This window comes from Mytilus galloprovincialis, chromosome 5 (genome assembly GCF_965363235.1).
Source record: "Mytilus galloprovincialis chromosome 5, xbMytGall1.hap1.1, whole genome shotgun sequence".
NCBI lineage: Eukaryota > Metazoa > Mollusca > Bivalvia > Mytilida > Mytilidae > Mytilus > Mytilus galloprovincialis.
In genome coordinates, this window is record NC_134842.1 from 97,632,108 (window position 1) to 97,647,562 (window position 15,455).

The 15,455-nt window shown below is 29.6% G+C and overlaps 1 long non-coding RNA gene across 1 annotated transcript; it reads right to left on the reverse strand.

Annotated features, from left to right (window-relative positions):
- Nucleotides 1-6,895: 6,895 nt before the first annotated feature.
- On the reverse strand, nucleotides 6,896-15,004 carry LOC143076834 (uncharacterized). Its single transcript, XR_012978801.1, has 3 exons — nucleotides 13,286-15,004; nucleotides 9,544-9,709; nucleotides 6,896-7,068 (listed from the first exon to the last, which is right to left on the reverse strand). It is a non-coding gene; the product is annotated as an uncharacterized LOC143076834 (long non-coding RNA).
- Nucleotides 15,005-15,455: the final 451 nt, after the last annotated feature.

The following is a 15,455-nucleotide window of genomic DNA, read 5'->3' on the forward strand; positions in this document are numbered from 1 at the left end:
AAACACTAAGGACAAATCATAAGGTTAAATTTAGTTGATTCATTTGGAATCATGGGTAAAAGGTAGAAGCAGTTAAGAAAGGATACATCCTATCATTGTAATTATCTAGGCATGACACCTTTAATTATTTTGTCAACTCGACTTCACGACGGCAGAAATTAGCCTCCATAACATTGAGTTAAATGTGACACACTTAAAAGTAAAAACTATATTTGTCGTGTGCATAGAAATGTAATTATTTTTCTCTAGTTCTGAAACGTTGATTACTTTTATTTAATCAACGTGTGCTTCATTTTATCCCAGTTCTTCATTGGTCAAAATTCAATTGTGACGTCGAAATTTCTAGCTCTTCTTATGAATTTATTATTGTGACGGCATGAAAAAGAGCGAACATACCTGATGCCGTCACATAGAAAGAACACATCTTTTTGCAGATCGCTTGAAAAGAAGGATTAAATTTGTTTGCATATTATTTTAAAATCATTAGAGAAACAGATTCCACCACCAAATTTCGTGTAATAGAATATTTATCCACTCTCGACAGTTTAATTCCCAATATTTAGAACGCTCGTCGAGCCTGACGTCTTAAATTTGAAAATTTAACAGTCCTGATTGGATAAATATCGTATCACACTAGATGCAGTGGTAGAATCTATATATATCATTCATTTATCACATCATCTATTATTCATTAATTATCTATTTTTATTTTATTTTTATTTTTATCAAGTGGAATAAATATCTAATTTTAAAATGTTATTTAGAAGTAATTTTGTTTTACAATGTTTGTATTGATATACATAAAGAATCTTTGTCTGAAAAAATATCGTTATTAATGTCAGCTTTATATATATTTATTTTTTATTGAGTTAAGTCATTTAAAGCCATATTTTATTGTGTCTTTCTATGTTCAACATTTTGTAATGTTTAAGTACTGTTTCAATTTAGGGTGAAGTTTGGCGCCTGTTAAAACGTTCAAATCCGCTGTTGTGTTGTTTTTTTTTTTTTGCACCTGTTCTAAGTCAGGAACCTGGTGTTGAGTGGTTGACAATTGTTGATGTGGTTCATAAGTTTGTATCGTTTTAGATTTGACCGTTGGTTTTCTTGTTTAAATTGTTTTACACCAGTCATTTTGGGGCCCTTTATGGCTTGCTGTTCGGTACAAAATGTATGAGTCAAGGCTCCCGTTGAAGGCAGTATATGACCTACAATGGTTTACGTTTTACACATTGTGACTTGGATGAAAAGTTTCTTTACTGGCAGTCATATCACAATGTTGATGTATGATGTTTCGTTTATTTTTCAACATAAATAAGGCCGACAGTTTTCCCATTTTGGGGCCTTCTATAGCTGACTATGTGGCATAGGTACCTAAACATGTTAAAATATGTGAAATTATAATTCTAATTCCTATTTTCCTTACCATTTTTTTTTTAATTTTTCGCATATAAGAGGTAAGCGAATTAAGTTTAAAAGATTATCATTCAGTCACTATCTTAACAAAGTTTTCAATTTACTCTTTACTATTGGTGTTAAGCTTTCATCCACAGAAGTTAATTTCATTAAAAACAAATTTAAAGACATTTATTATTTGTGAATTAAAAAATGTTTAGAAGGGGAGAATTTTCAGTATTAAGTCCATAATTGTGTAGACTTTTGAAGCACAAACTATCGATTGTCTAAATACATAAATGAAAGATCCCCAAAACTATACCAATACAGAACGACATGTATATGTAATTTTTATTCGTAATTGGAAACAAATTAACATTAAATATCTGTCATTTTCTGCCCACCCGATTTACCCCTATAACTTATGAAGTAGCTAGAACATGCATAAATGCGTACAATAACTGAAATAATCTTCAAACTGAACACTGGACGAGTCCATTTTGTTTGTTTTTCATCAATAAAAAGTAAAATAACAAAAATACTTAACTCCAAGGAAAATTCAAAACGGAAAGTCCCTAATAAAACGAAACTAAAGTACGAAAGATAATAAGAATTGCCACATACAGAGTAGATTAATTACTTTTTGATAGCCTGTTCTAGGAAACAGGAAGGTTTACAAATCAGACGTTTTATTCCATTAAACAAAATTTAAAAAAAAACATTTTGCGCACGACTATGCAATGTAAAAATGTTGTTTATCTTAACAAAAATATATGTTTGTTATAATTACAATTAATCTCAAACTGCCTTGTTGTTTTTTTTTACTTCAAAATTCAATACGATTGTTTTTGAGGAGTACTTCGTCTAACTCATAAAATCTTGTTTATAGGCAATAGTCTACATGTACAGTGAAACATGCATGTCTATCAATATGGATTTCATTGCTTACAATGGTCATTAATAATGAATACATGTAACTGGTTGTAATTTTATGAGAAAATAACCAAATGCATTGTTCTCCATACAAGATAAACACTATTTGAAAGAATAAAGAATGACTTACATCAAATATGTTGATAATGTGTCGACGCCATTTTATGACAATATTACTACCTTTGTATATAAAAATAGATTTGAAATACCTTTAAATATAAATTTGATGTTGATTATTTATTGCGTTTCACCTGAAGCGATAATTTATTGCGTTCACCCGAAGCGCTGTTTTGTATGACAAAAATAGTGTTAACAATACATATAGGATCAATAGATTGAATATAAAAAAGTTAAATCCATGTACCAAATATGTTGCTGATTTTAAAGAACTACTTTTAAACATACTTTTACTGCAATTTTGATATTAATATAAAATAAATATCGAATGATTTTTGAAAATTTAAATGAACGTTTTGTTCATAAGTGTTATGGATCATTATAGCAATGTATAGTGTACAATGATAAGCAGATAAATTAAAATATAATTATTTCTCAAATATACGCATCTTAATTAATAAATATACACATTGGGTCTTTATTAGAGTCGGGTATTCGCCACACAAAAACATAATTTGAATTGACGTTATGCCATTTGGTAAGAGAAAGCTTGCATGGTAGACGATGTTTTAGTTGATCCTATTGGTTAGAACTTGTGATCCGAATTCCATGTTAATTAATCATGTAGAAAAAACTTATTCAATAATCTTAACTGGCTATCCTAAAACTGTGTTGTAGATACAAAACTATTGATTTGCGGACACTTAGAACTCTCAAACAATCAAAATATTAAAATTTTCAAACATGTTCAAAATTTCATAAAAAGGTCAAACAGATTTCTTAAGCCTTGATAGAGCATTATAGTGGCACGGAACATCATCGTCATCATCAACACACACGTCAACATCACAGAATTATATGACTTTTCTCTTCTTTTCTTTCTCTCCTCTTTTTACCTATGAAAGCTAGTAATATATTCTATACATGTATAAACTGTTTGCTTTATATGCATGTCCATTATATTATATTATTATTGTTATTTTATATTGTATTATGCATTTATGATTTATGATTTACTTGTGTCTAATCCATTGTCCTTTAATTCAGCAAATAAAATATATTTAAACTTATCCGAATAACCTGTCTTGTGATAGAATTTGTCCTAAATTTTGACCAGAATTACACTGCATGAAATGATGCATTTAATATAAAATTAAATGCATATGTTATGCATATTTAATTTCAAATTACAAAAAAATATCATGCATTTACTTTGCTGGAAAATTTCTAATTTAATATAGATTTAAACTAAATTTAATATTGCAAATAAATTCCCAAATTTGAACCTAGTTTAAAAGTATTTTTAAGTCTAAATAAATTTCAAATTTAAAGAATTTAGATATAGACTAAATTTGAATAAATTTCTAAAAAAAGATTTTCTTATATAAATTAAATTTGATTAAATTTCAGATTTGAAGAAGTTTTTATAAAAATTTTAATTTGAATAAGTTTCATATTTAAAGATCTTTTAATGTAAATTAAATTTGCAAATTTTAAGAATTTTAAATATAAATTAAATTTGAATAATTATGTAATTTAATTACATGTAAATTCAAATACATTTCTTGTTTATGAATTATTTAAATTAGAACTTCCATCATATTTAATGCAATTTAAAGTCAATATAAATCCTGTATAACTGATGTACTTTCAAAACAATAGTGCAAATGAAAAATAAAGAAAAGGCAGAATTTTTCCCTCTGCTTTTGATTTTGGAAAAGGGATTTAGGTTGTTTTTTTTTTACTTTAACCCAAATATCTGGTTTGGAAATATCTAATTAAATATAAAATAAAAATTAGGAAAAACAGGAAGTTTCAATGATTATAACTTTGTTGCTAATGAACAAATAAAATTGATCCTCCAACTTTTCTGATCCATTTTTACAAAGTATAAGACTTGAACGGCATGGATTGCTGCTCTGTTTATTTACAGTAGAATAATATTTGTGGTTTCAAATGGCAATGTGCAAATGTATAATTTGTCAGTAACATCGAAGACTGTATTTTTAAAATGAAACTTACACTGTAAACCAAAGAATACTCGTCATTTATTTGCAAAGCTCAATACCATTTTGTAAGTATGCCTTTACCTATATGTAAAGAATGGCACCTGAATTTGTATAAGAACTTGAAGGGTTAAAATCTAAGACACACAAAAAACACAAACACCAGATATAAACTATAGGTCAAGGCTATCTCTATGTGTGATTTGGATTTTGACAATTGCAGAAATATATAATACAGAAGATAACAAAAACTTTTGGACAAAGCATGACCATATACAACAATTTCCAGCATTTTCTTATTGCCATCCTGTCTTGGGCATAGTTATTTTCATCACCTCTAATCAGGTCAGAATAATAAAAAAAAACAATTTTGAATTATCTCCCTTTGTATATACTTCAATAAAAGAATAAAAGTATCTAACAAATTAAGTTTCTTCAGATGACAAATAGAGTTGTTTTGTGATAAATTAAAATAAAATGTCAAAATGTTTGTTATACAATTTTACTATCAAACAAATAAAAAAAATCTTTTTTTTGTTTAAATTAGTCCTGAGTTCTACATCAAAGAACCTCATCAAATTCAAACGAATCAATAAAATAATGGTTAGTGACAAATCAACGTGCTTACTTGTATAGATTGTTTAAGAATCATAAGACTAGGCTTTTAACAAATAGCAAACATATGCACCTTTAAATTTCAAGTTTGGCATCATAAAAATATTAATGAATAATCTCCCTTGCTAGCATTATTTGTCAATTTTAAAAACTTCAACAAGCAAAAAACAAAAAAACATAACATCATTTACATGATTAACATAATTGCTAAATTTATAAACAATCCTGCTGCTCGAACATTAATCAAAATGTTATGGGATTTTATTCCAAATGCTGTATACAAGAATAAAAATAATAAGGTGTAATGTTATATTTCAAATATGTACAATTGAATAAAATAGCACACAAATAAACTTTTATCAACAAAAATTATTATCAATATTGAATGTACTTGGACAATTGAAGAAAATAATAAGTTTATAGGTTTATAAATATATTTGATGTATTTACTGTCTCCTGATTAGTTAAAAGTTTTAATTAGTTTTATTTTCAATGTTTACAAATTTTATGGCGACACACCAACTCTGACGTTGTGTATTAATACGTCAATAAACATGTGTGTACATTGTTATTGTTAATATAAGTAATATAAAAAGTTCTGTGAGCCTTATTTTTGATAGAAATTTATTAATAATGAATGTCAATAACTTATTTTGATTTTATTGAACCATAAAATTAATTTTCAACTATTTACATTTTACTTAATCCTCTTCCAGATTATTTAATGCGAAGATTCAAACAGTTATCTCCCTTTGATCAAGCAAGTATAAATAATGTGGTGAAATCTTACATGAAAAATCTTGACAGCAAATACCAGACACTGAAATGAGCCAAACTCAAATTATTATTCAGTATTTTATTAATTAGTAAAGGCAAAAGAAAGTCTAAGTAAAAAGGAATATGTAGCTTAACCAAACACAATAACATAATCTGATATCACCGATATGCTGCACTTGTAAATGATTATAATAGTAAAATGCAAATGTTGAAATTAAAGAGCAATAATTCATCTGTTTCACTTTAAAAAAATAATCAAATTCAAAAAACCAAACCACTCCTTTTGACTTATTTTCAGAGGTTCCCATTACACTGAAAACTGTCAACTATAATTCAAAAGTAAACATGAAGGTATTTATGTTCTTGCAAATTCCAAAAGTGTACCTTAGTTTGAATTGGCCATTATCAAAATTCAAAGAAATTTTCATTGACTTCTCTCATTTTTTTGTCATATGTCCTTTTAAGCAAAAACCCATGCAAGTTATGTACATTTCTTGTGACAAGGCCTGTCCGTTACTTGGACCTCAGCTCTGTGCCTTGTGCATTCAGCTGTCTCTGGTATTTACAGTCTAGTAAATGACTTTAGTCTATCCATGTTAGATTTAAAAACTTGTGACAGTCAAATCCGAGGTCTTGTGGTCCGAGTACACAGTTATTTCGTAGTGCATTTCTTTTAGATAATAAATGGAAATAAAAAAAAAAACCCACCTGCGCTTTCTCAGTAATATTTTTACAGTGTGTTGTACTACTTTTGGGGAAAATTATATCAAAATTATAGAAAACTTCATCAGCTCTAACTCAAAATATTGACAATTGTATGTAAAGGGGGTCTTGGAATCTTTTGACAACTTCCGAAATGCTATTTTTTTACCTTTTCAACTGGACCAAATCACTACTTTACATTATAATTCATGAATCAGATTTTTTTACAGTGTAATTCTTGCTACTTGAGGCATAAAACATAAAGAAATAAATTTTGAAGAGGTATCAAAAAAATCGACAAGTAACACACTGTCCACACTAGGGACTATATTCGAAAATCAAGGGACGGACAACTGAAATAAAGGGACGATAACTGTGTACTCGGACCTTGTGATCAGGCGAGTTTATCTACAGAATCACTGTTCCAACTTGACATTAAATCAATTTGTATGGCCTTCCTTAGTTTTTCCTCTTCTGACACTGGCAGTTTCTTGGCTTAAAGGACCTTAGCTCTATTTTGTAGCTTCTGTAATAAAGTAATACAATTTTTTTTTAATTTTATTAAATTGACTAGTAATATCTATGTGACAAAAGCAATAATTTTCTGCGTGTAATTATTATATCTTAATGCAGTTGTAATCAAATGATATATTTAAAAAATATTCTAATGAGTGACTCAAAAATATCTTGTGGAAAAACTCTATTAAAAGAATAGCTAGAAGTTGTGATAAATTTTCTATTTTCAAAGGACCTGTCACCATGAAATTGGGGTCAAAACCATTAATTCATCATTAGAATGATCATAACATAAGGCACATGTGTATCTATTTTTAAGTTGATTGGTCATTAACAACTATCCTGAACAAAAACTTTACCAAAACTTGGTATATTATGAATTACAAAATACGTTGAACAATAAACGTCAAAATCATTCAATCGCGTAGTGGAATTAACTATTTGTGGATTCTTATAAATTCTATATATAACTTTTGGACTATTTTAAATCTCGGTCTATTTCTGAAATTTATTCTTAAATACTTTTGATTTTTTAACCCTGTATGCTAACATTGCCTATGTAAATTTTAAAATTGTTTGTATGCACATTGAACGACAAATCTATGTGACGTATTAACTTTTCTGACGTCAGACACACAAAACAATGAATGTGTTTGTAGATAAATGTATTTGTGTTCTGTTAATTATTTCCTTTTAAAATTGTTATACGATGACTGATGTACCCATATTTTGACTATTTCATTCAGTGTGTCTGTTTAGTTAACGCATCAATGTAAATACAACGGAATTTGATGAGACTGTCATTAAAGTGAGAGGGTTAGCGCTATAAAACCAGGTTTAATACACCATTTTCTACATTTGAAAATGCCTGTACCAATTCAGGAATATGACAGTTCTTGACCATTCGTTTTTTATGCGTATTGTTATAAGATTTTGCCATGTGATTATGGACTTTCCGAATTGATGTTCCTCTAAGTTCAGTATTTTTGTGATTTCACTTTTTTGAACCTGAAGCAGAACAGATGAAAGGATGAACAAAACAAAAGCATGGATCATTAAACATAAATCCCCTCTACTGTTGCAGGCTGGCATTACAATTTATTACAACTATTACACATTGTGATTTATTCAACATTAAAAAAATTATTTATTTGTAGCAGTTTAGTTTTTCAATTATATTTTAAAACTAACTCCTACTATAATTGTTTGGTCTTACTGTGTGGAATATATACAACTTTTATCATTTGATGTGTGATCTCCTCTGGGGTTGAGGCTTATATTTTGGTGAGTGTTTGATGTGTCTATGGGCCACAATGGAGGTCTAAAATTACGTAGCACCCCCTTTTTCCCCTAGGGAGATTGTTATTGGAATAGCTCATTATTGAGTTTGTTGTCTTGATCAATTTCAATACAAATCACAATATTAGGTACAGCAATTTTGTTTTCTTTTGACATATAAGAAGTATTTGTAATAGTACAATCAGCACGACAATAAAAAATCTGAAACTTGATTACTGCCCTTTTAACTTAAAATTATATCTATTTATTATTTCATGTACAAAATAATATTTAATCAATAGAAATGTGAAAAGTTTCAAACAAAATTTAAGTCAGTCATTGTTTGATTTGGCTAATTCTACTAAATACATAATTATTTTGATGTTTTGTTGTTGTTTTTTTTTCGTGCAATTATTTTGTGACACTTTAGTAAAATGAGTATGAATTCAATCCCCCATGACTTTAATCATGCTATTTGTTAATTGGCAACCACACTTCATCTCCTTATAAATTTATTTTTACAGGCCTCAACTAACAGTATTTTCCATAAATATATAAGACAATAAAAAGCTAGTACAATCATGACAATGAGTACTATTAATTTATCCCAAGACTCGGTCTAGTCATGTCGAATTGATGTAATCACTAGATAGCTTACTTAAAAATAGAACCAGACTAGATAGTTTATGCCTATAAGCATCGCTAACAGCTGCTTACTTCAACATAAAACATAAAAAGTTCCTAAACTAAATGTGTATTGCGAGGAGATAATTAGTTGAATTTAAATATTTTCAAGCAAGTCTAGTATTTATAATGAACATTGCACATTATATTTGTTAAACCTGGTCTAAGCAAAGGAAAGGATGTACAGAATTCCCAATACTTAATACATATATATTTTACAATGTTTGGCTATTTGACACATTATGATTACATGTATATATATATATATATATATTCTGACAGACATTTCATTATACATGTACATATTTTAAGGTATATGCATAGATTTTAACAAGGCTAAGCAAGTATATAAGCTGATAAAACTAAAAAGGAATACATGTAACTCGATCTTTTATCAAAGACAATTGCACGTCTCTATATTTGAATTACATGACTTACAATGTACATTTATATCTTTTGAAAGATTTTTGAAAATCCTAAATTCAGAAAATGTAGACAATATATATATATACGATATATATACCTTTATATGTGAAGGAACATGGATGGCTGTTGTATTCCCTTATCTTTGAGCACCTGTTTCTGCTTGCAAATCGATTCTCTGTAACAATTGATGCAATTCTTCAATTTTTTTCACCTTGATCAGTCATCAAGATTTCTGTTTGGGAATCCATCATCTTCTTTATTAGCTAAGTAAATTAAAAACATTTTGAGAGAATGTAAATATTCATCATGATTTTCATACAAATATGATATTAAGTTTAAATTCTGTTATATCAATACATTTTAAACTTCGAGTGGCTGAACTGTAGTAACATGTATATAAACAGCATGTACATGTACAGGTTTGAAATGTTTCCAAAAATTTAATCAATAATCATAATACAAATGAGGAAGTATGGTGACCTACATGTATGGTCTTTGGTGGATAGCTTTTAGTTTGGAAACATACCACATTGTTTATAACTTTAATCTTATTAATCTTCAAATACAACATGTAAAATGTACAATGTACATATCTAAGTTTTCTGGTTTGAATTGTTTTACATTGTCATATCGGGGCCTTTTATAGCTGACTATGCGGTATGGGCTTTGCTCATTGTTGAAGGCCGAACGGTGACCTATAGTTGTTAATGTCTGTGTCATTTTTGTCACTTGTTGAGAGTTGTCTCATTGGCAATCATAACACATCTTCTTTTTTATGTATACATCACTAAGCATTTGAATTTATACCAATATCAAGGATACAACTCGTATTATCACCTGGTAAGTTAGGTACATCTACCTATAGAACAAGTCAATTATCCAATAATCTTAAAAACTTCAGCACAGTTTGGAATTATTCACAATAAACCATGATTGGGTTTTGCACGACCCCCTGACCCTGTCCCCTCCTTTTTATCAGTTTATAAGGGTTTTGGGAATAAAATATATTGGGCATCCACATCAAAATAATCATAAAAAGTAAATTGATTGTGTAGGGTTATGTAATGTATAATGATCTATAAGTAATACGGTCACCAAATCGAAAATCATGTTGAACTTGAAGTGTGTTCTTCATTTCGGATTTGAAAATCCCGCAACATGTTCAGTCCCTCCCCGTTATGCAATATAGAAAACACTCGAGACAACCGAAAGGTGCACTAAATACCAATAATATATTATTAAGCCAAATAAAATAATGTATCCTAATTGATAGATCGAGATGATGCGTATATAATATACGCTATTATAATTGTTTAAAGTATGATCTTCAGAAATTAACTAGCACAGATAATAAAGTATTTCCCTGGTCTACGTTTTGGTCTTAACTTACACTGTTATTATAACAACATTACAAAAAAACGCGGGACATGACCAGATAATAAATATAATTTTTCATACATACACAAAAGTTGGTCGAGTTACCTGGACTCATGATATTCACACATTTGTATAACCCTTAATATATATTTCTCAAATTATTGCTTTAATAATGAGCATAGGTACAAAATGTACTTGGGGACAGGACAATTTTTTTTACCCTACCCTTTTTTCCAAAATCTGTTATTTTTTCGTTTTTTATTAGGTCTTTCCACTTTTCTGTGGAAAGACCTATTGTTTTTCTTCTGATTATTAGGTCTTTCACCTTTTCTGTGGAAAGACCTATTGTTTTTCTTCTGATTATTTTTTTTTTCTTCCGCCTAATTTTGTTCTTGCGATAAATATTTGTTTCGCAATATGTTGCTTTGATATTTGGTATATGATATCGAACAGTTTATGCGCTTTTGAAATTTACCCTGCGTAACCGAATACTTTTCTTTGTAGGAGTTATCTCCCCAAACACTGTTTTTCTTGTGATCACGACTCCTTCGCAACCGTAAAAGATTACGACAAATTTATTTTATAAAATTGCTCGTTATATCCTTCGCATGATTTGTCCAATTTCCAACGAAGCAATATGAACGCTCCATATGAGAGTTATTTCCCCTTTTGTATTTGAAATTTTGAAATGTATTTTAAACTGGAACACCATAAGTGATAGAGACCTAGGATCTTTTGATTTGAGGTCCTTGGTCCAAAAAAAATGAAAATTAGGTCAAGGTGAAAGGTCAAGGTCATATTCTAATTTTTGAATTAGGCTTATTTCCACTCATTTCCAGAAACCGTACACGGAAATAGACAAATTATTTTGACTAAATCATTAGTTGCGACATGTCGTAGCTTAATTATTTTAGTTGAAAGGGTGCGTAGACAATGAATGGGAGTTTTTGCCCCTATCATATCTAAAATTATGTGTAAAGTGATATAACTTATTAACCATACATATTAGAGACCTAGGGTCTTTTGATTTGAGATCCTCAGTTTGTGACCTTGAAATTGAGGTCAAGGTCATAGGTTAATTTAACGTTCTAGATTTTGACCTTTGCTTTAATTCATATCTATACATCATAAAGCCATATGAACTGACATTTTAGACTGATTTTTAATATTTTAATATCAAAATAGATATAAACTGGTGGAAAGACCTTCAACTGTTCTCTGAACAATTGGTTTTTAATTTTTTTTTTTTTCTTCCGCCAAATTTTGTTCTTGCGATAAACATTTGTTTCGCAATATGTCGCTAAGATATTTGGTATATGATATCGAACAGTTTATGCGCTTTTGAAATTTACCCTGCGTAACCGAATACTTTTCTTTGTAGGAGTTATCTCCACAAACACTGTTTTCCTTGTGATCACAACTCCTTCGCAACCGTAAAAGATTACGACAAATTTATTTAAAAAAAAAGGCTCGTTATATCCGTTGCATGATTTGTCCAATTTCGACCGAAGCAATATGAACGCTCCATTTGAGAGTTATTTCCCTTTTTGTATTTGAAATTTTGAAATGTATTTTAAACTGGAACACCATAAGTGATAGAGACCTAGGATCTTTTGATTTGAGGTCCTTGGTCCAAAAAAATGAAAATTAGGTGAAGGTCAAAGGTCAAGGTCATATTCTAATTTTTGAATTTGTCTAATTTTCACTCATTTTCATTAACCTTATAAGATATCGACAAATTATTTTGTATAAATTGTTAGTTGCGACATGTGGTAACTAAATAATTTTAGTTGAAAGGGTGCGTAAACAATGAATGGGAGTTTTAGCCCCTATCATATCTTAAATTATGTTTAAAGTGATATCACTTATTAACCATACATATTAGAGACTAGGGTCTTTTGATTTGAAATCCTCAGCTTGTGACCTTGAAATTGAGGTCAAGGTCATAGGTTAATTTGACGTTCTAGATTTTGAAATTTGCTTTAAATTCATATCTTTACATCAAAAAGCCATATGAACTGACATTTTAGACTGATTTTTTATATTTTAATATCGAAATAGATATAAACTGGTGGAACGGCCTTCAATTGTTCTCTGAACAATTGGTTTTTAATTATTATTTTTTTCGCGTCTGTCTGTGTCATTAGAACATAGATACACTACAAATTACTTGGTTTTGCTATTTACTATCAATTCCAAGTTTACTATCCACAGCGGTCACGGATATATATTACTAAAGGACACTAAAGAGAGTGAATTAATCGAAAACGAAATAATAACGGATATTGTAATTGGAAAAAAGGGAGAGGGTAACGAAATTGTCCTATCCCAAAGTTCCGATGATAGTAAGAACCTTCTTACTGTACAAATCCTTGATTCATGACAGTGATAAATGCATTATAAACTGTATACCGAAATAATAGTTATCCAATATATTGACTTCTAAATTAACTTAATGTTACCTCAGAAACTGTTACTGACACCATGTTGACATTATTGTGTAATGTTGGTGTTAAATGAGATAGGTGTTGAAATTCTTCGTCGAATAACTGAAATTGGTGTGTCGATATCTACTGGTCCTCCACATTCCCCGTGCAAATCCAGCAGCGCTAACCGGGCATTCCTTTGCTTCTGACCGAGAAGACTTTCAGAAGGACTGTATAGATGAATCTTTAACTGCTTTAGAACCTTCATCAGACCCCGAGTCTTGCATGGAGATGGAAACTGATAGACTAAAGTACTGGTACATTGTATTAACGATTTAACTATGAGGAATATCATCATCTTCAGAATTTGAGAGACAAGCAAATCCACCAGACGACATATCCAGACAGACTTAGTCAATGATGCAAATAATATTCTGGTAGACTTGTAGCCAGACTGGTATATACATAAGAAGACTGGTGGACGTGTAGGACATGAAGGCAAACTGTTAGAGACGTAACATGGCGGGTAAACATGAAGATATACTTGTAAACATGGAGACAAACTGACGGACACATAGAGACCGGTGAAAACGTTGAGACTTGTGGACACATAGTCAGACTGTTGAGAATCATATGGACAGACTAGGGGTCTATAAGGAAGACTTGTGAAAGTAAAAACAGACTAGCGAATGATTGAAAAACTGGTGATCATGTAGACAGACTTGTTCAAATGTAATTTGACAAAAAATATTTGTCAGCCTAAAAACCTAATTCTAACTCTATTGGGTTTGATTTTCAGACTTATATGAATATGAAATCTATATCCTTGGGGGATGTATTATGTTGTAGGGCAAGCTAGGGTAACAGTTATTAAAGCTCCCCTTTTTTCAAATAATTGGCCAGAAGAAGGTTTGAATAGGGGAATTATTCATTCCATTTGCACAACATAAACAACGCATACCCCTCCTAAACGCTTTTTTTTATTTATCTTCGTTTTGTCGGAATATGAATGTTCTATGATCTTATGACTTTAGTACAAATTAAAGGACACTTTTTACTTGGTTGTGCTATGATGGATTTAGTAATACAATTTTTTTTTTCAGTATAAGTAAAAAAATGAAAATAATGGATTATTTAAGGTTCTCTCATTAAAGTATTCAACACAATAATACTTTATTTGCAAAACAAACAAAAACAATTTTGATTATGGCAAATGCATAGACAAAACAAACATTATGAAAAATTGTAAACTTGGATTAAGTGTAATATTTCTAAAATCATGTCAGCTCATCGGGTCAATTTAAATAGCGGGATATTTTTTTCTTTACCAATAATTCCCCACCACATTTTACACTAGTTTAACAAATAGTTCATACTTTTTATACTGATTCAGAAGCGTTGCCAATGTGCACAACATGGGTTTTTTTTATTATAAAAGTTAAAGGTCACTACATATTATATATAGGTCATTATCAAACACTACAGAAAATTAAACAATGTATAATTTGTCTTTGGTATACAAGTCTATATACTATACTGAATAAAATAAGTTCAGCAGCGCATATTTTAGTCTAGACTTGCTACAATTCCCTTTCTATTATTTCTCTCTTACTAATTTATATGTTTATTGATGAGTGCCAGCCTACTGATTGCCCTTGGAGATTCCTCCTGCAGATGTCAGTATAATTGTAATCTCCTAGTTATAGCAGTAAAACTATTAAAGGGGCAAAATTGAAAAAAAGAAAAAAACATAATTAGGAAGGGACATGTAGCAAGTTTAATTTTAGTCATATACAGTGGAGATCACTTCTAACCTCTCATTAGAACTGTCAGAATATTTTGTTTAGTTTAAACATATTTTATTTGCTGAATTAAAGCAAAATGGATTAGACACAAGTAAATCATACTTATGAAGTCTTCTCCATAATACAATATAAAGTTACAATAATAGTATAATTAATGGACATGCATATAAAACAAACAGTTTATACAATATAATACTAGCTTTCATAGGTGAACAAAGAGGAGACAAAGTAAAAAAGGAAAAAGAAAGTTTGAAAAATCGTATACTTCTGTGACGATGACTTGTGAATTGATGGCAACGATGACGTCCTGTGTCAGCAATAATAACGCTCTATCAAGGCATAAGAAATCTGTTTGACCTTTTTATGTAATTCTGAACATGTTTGAAAATTTGAATATTTTG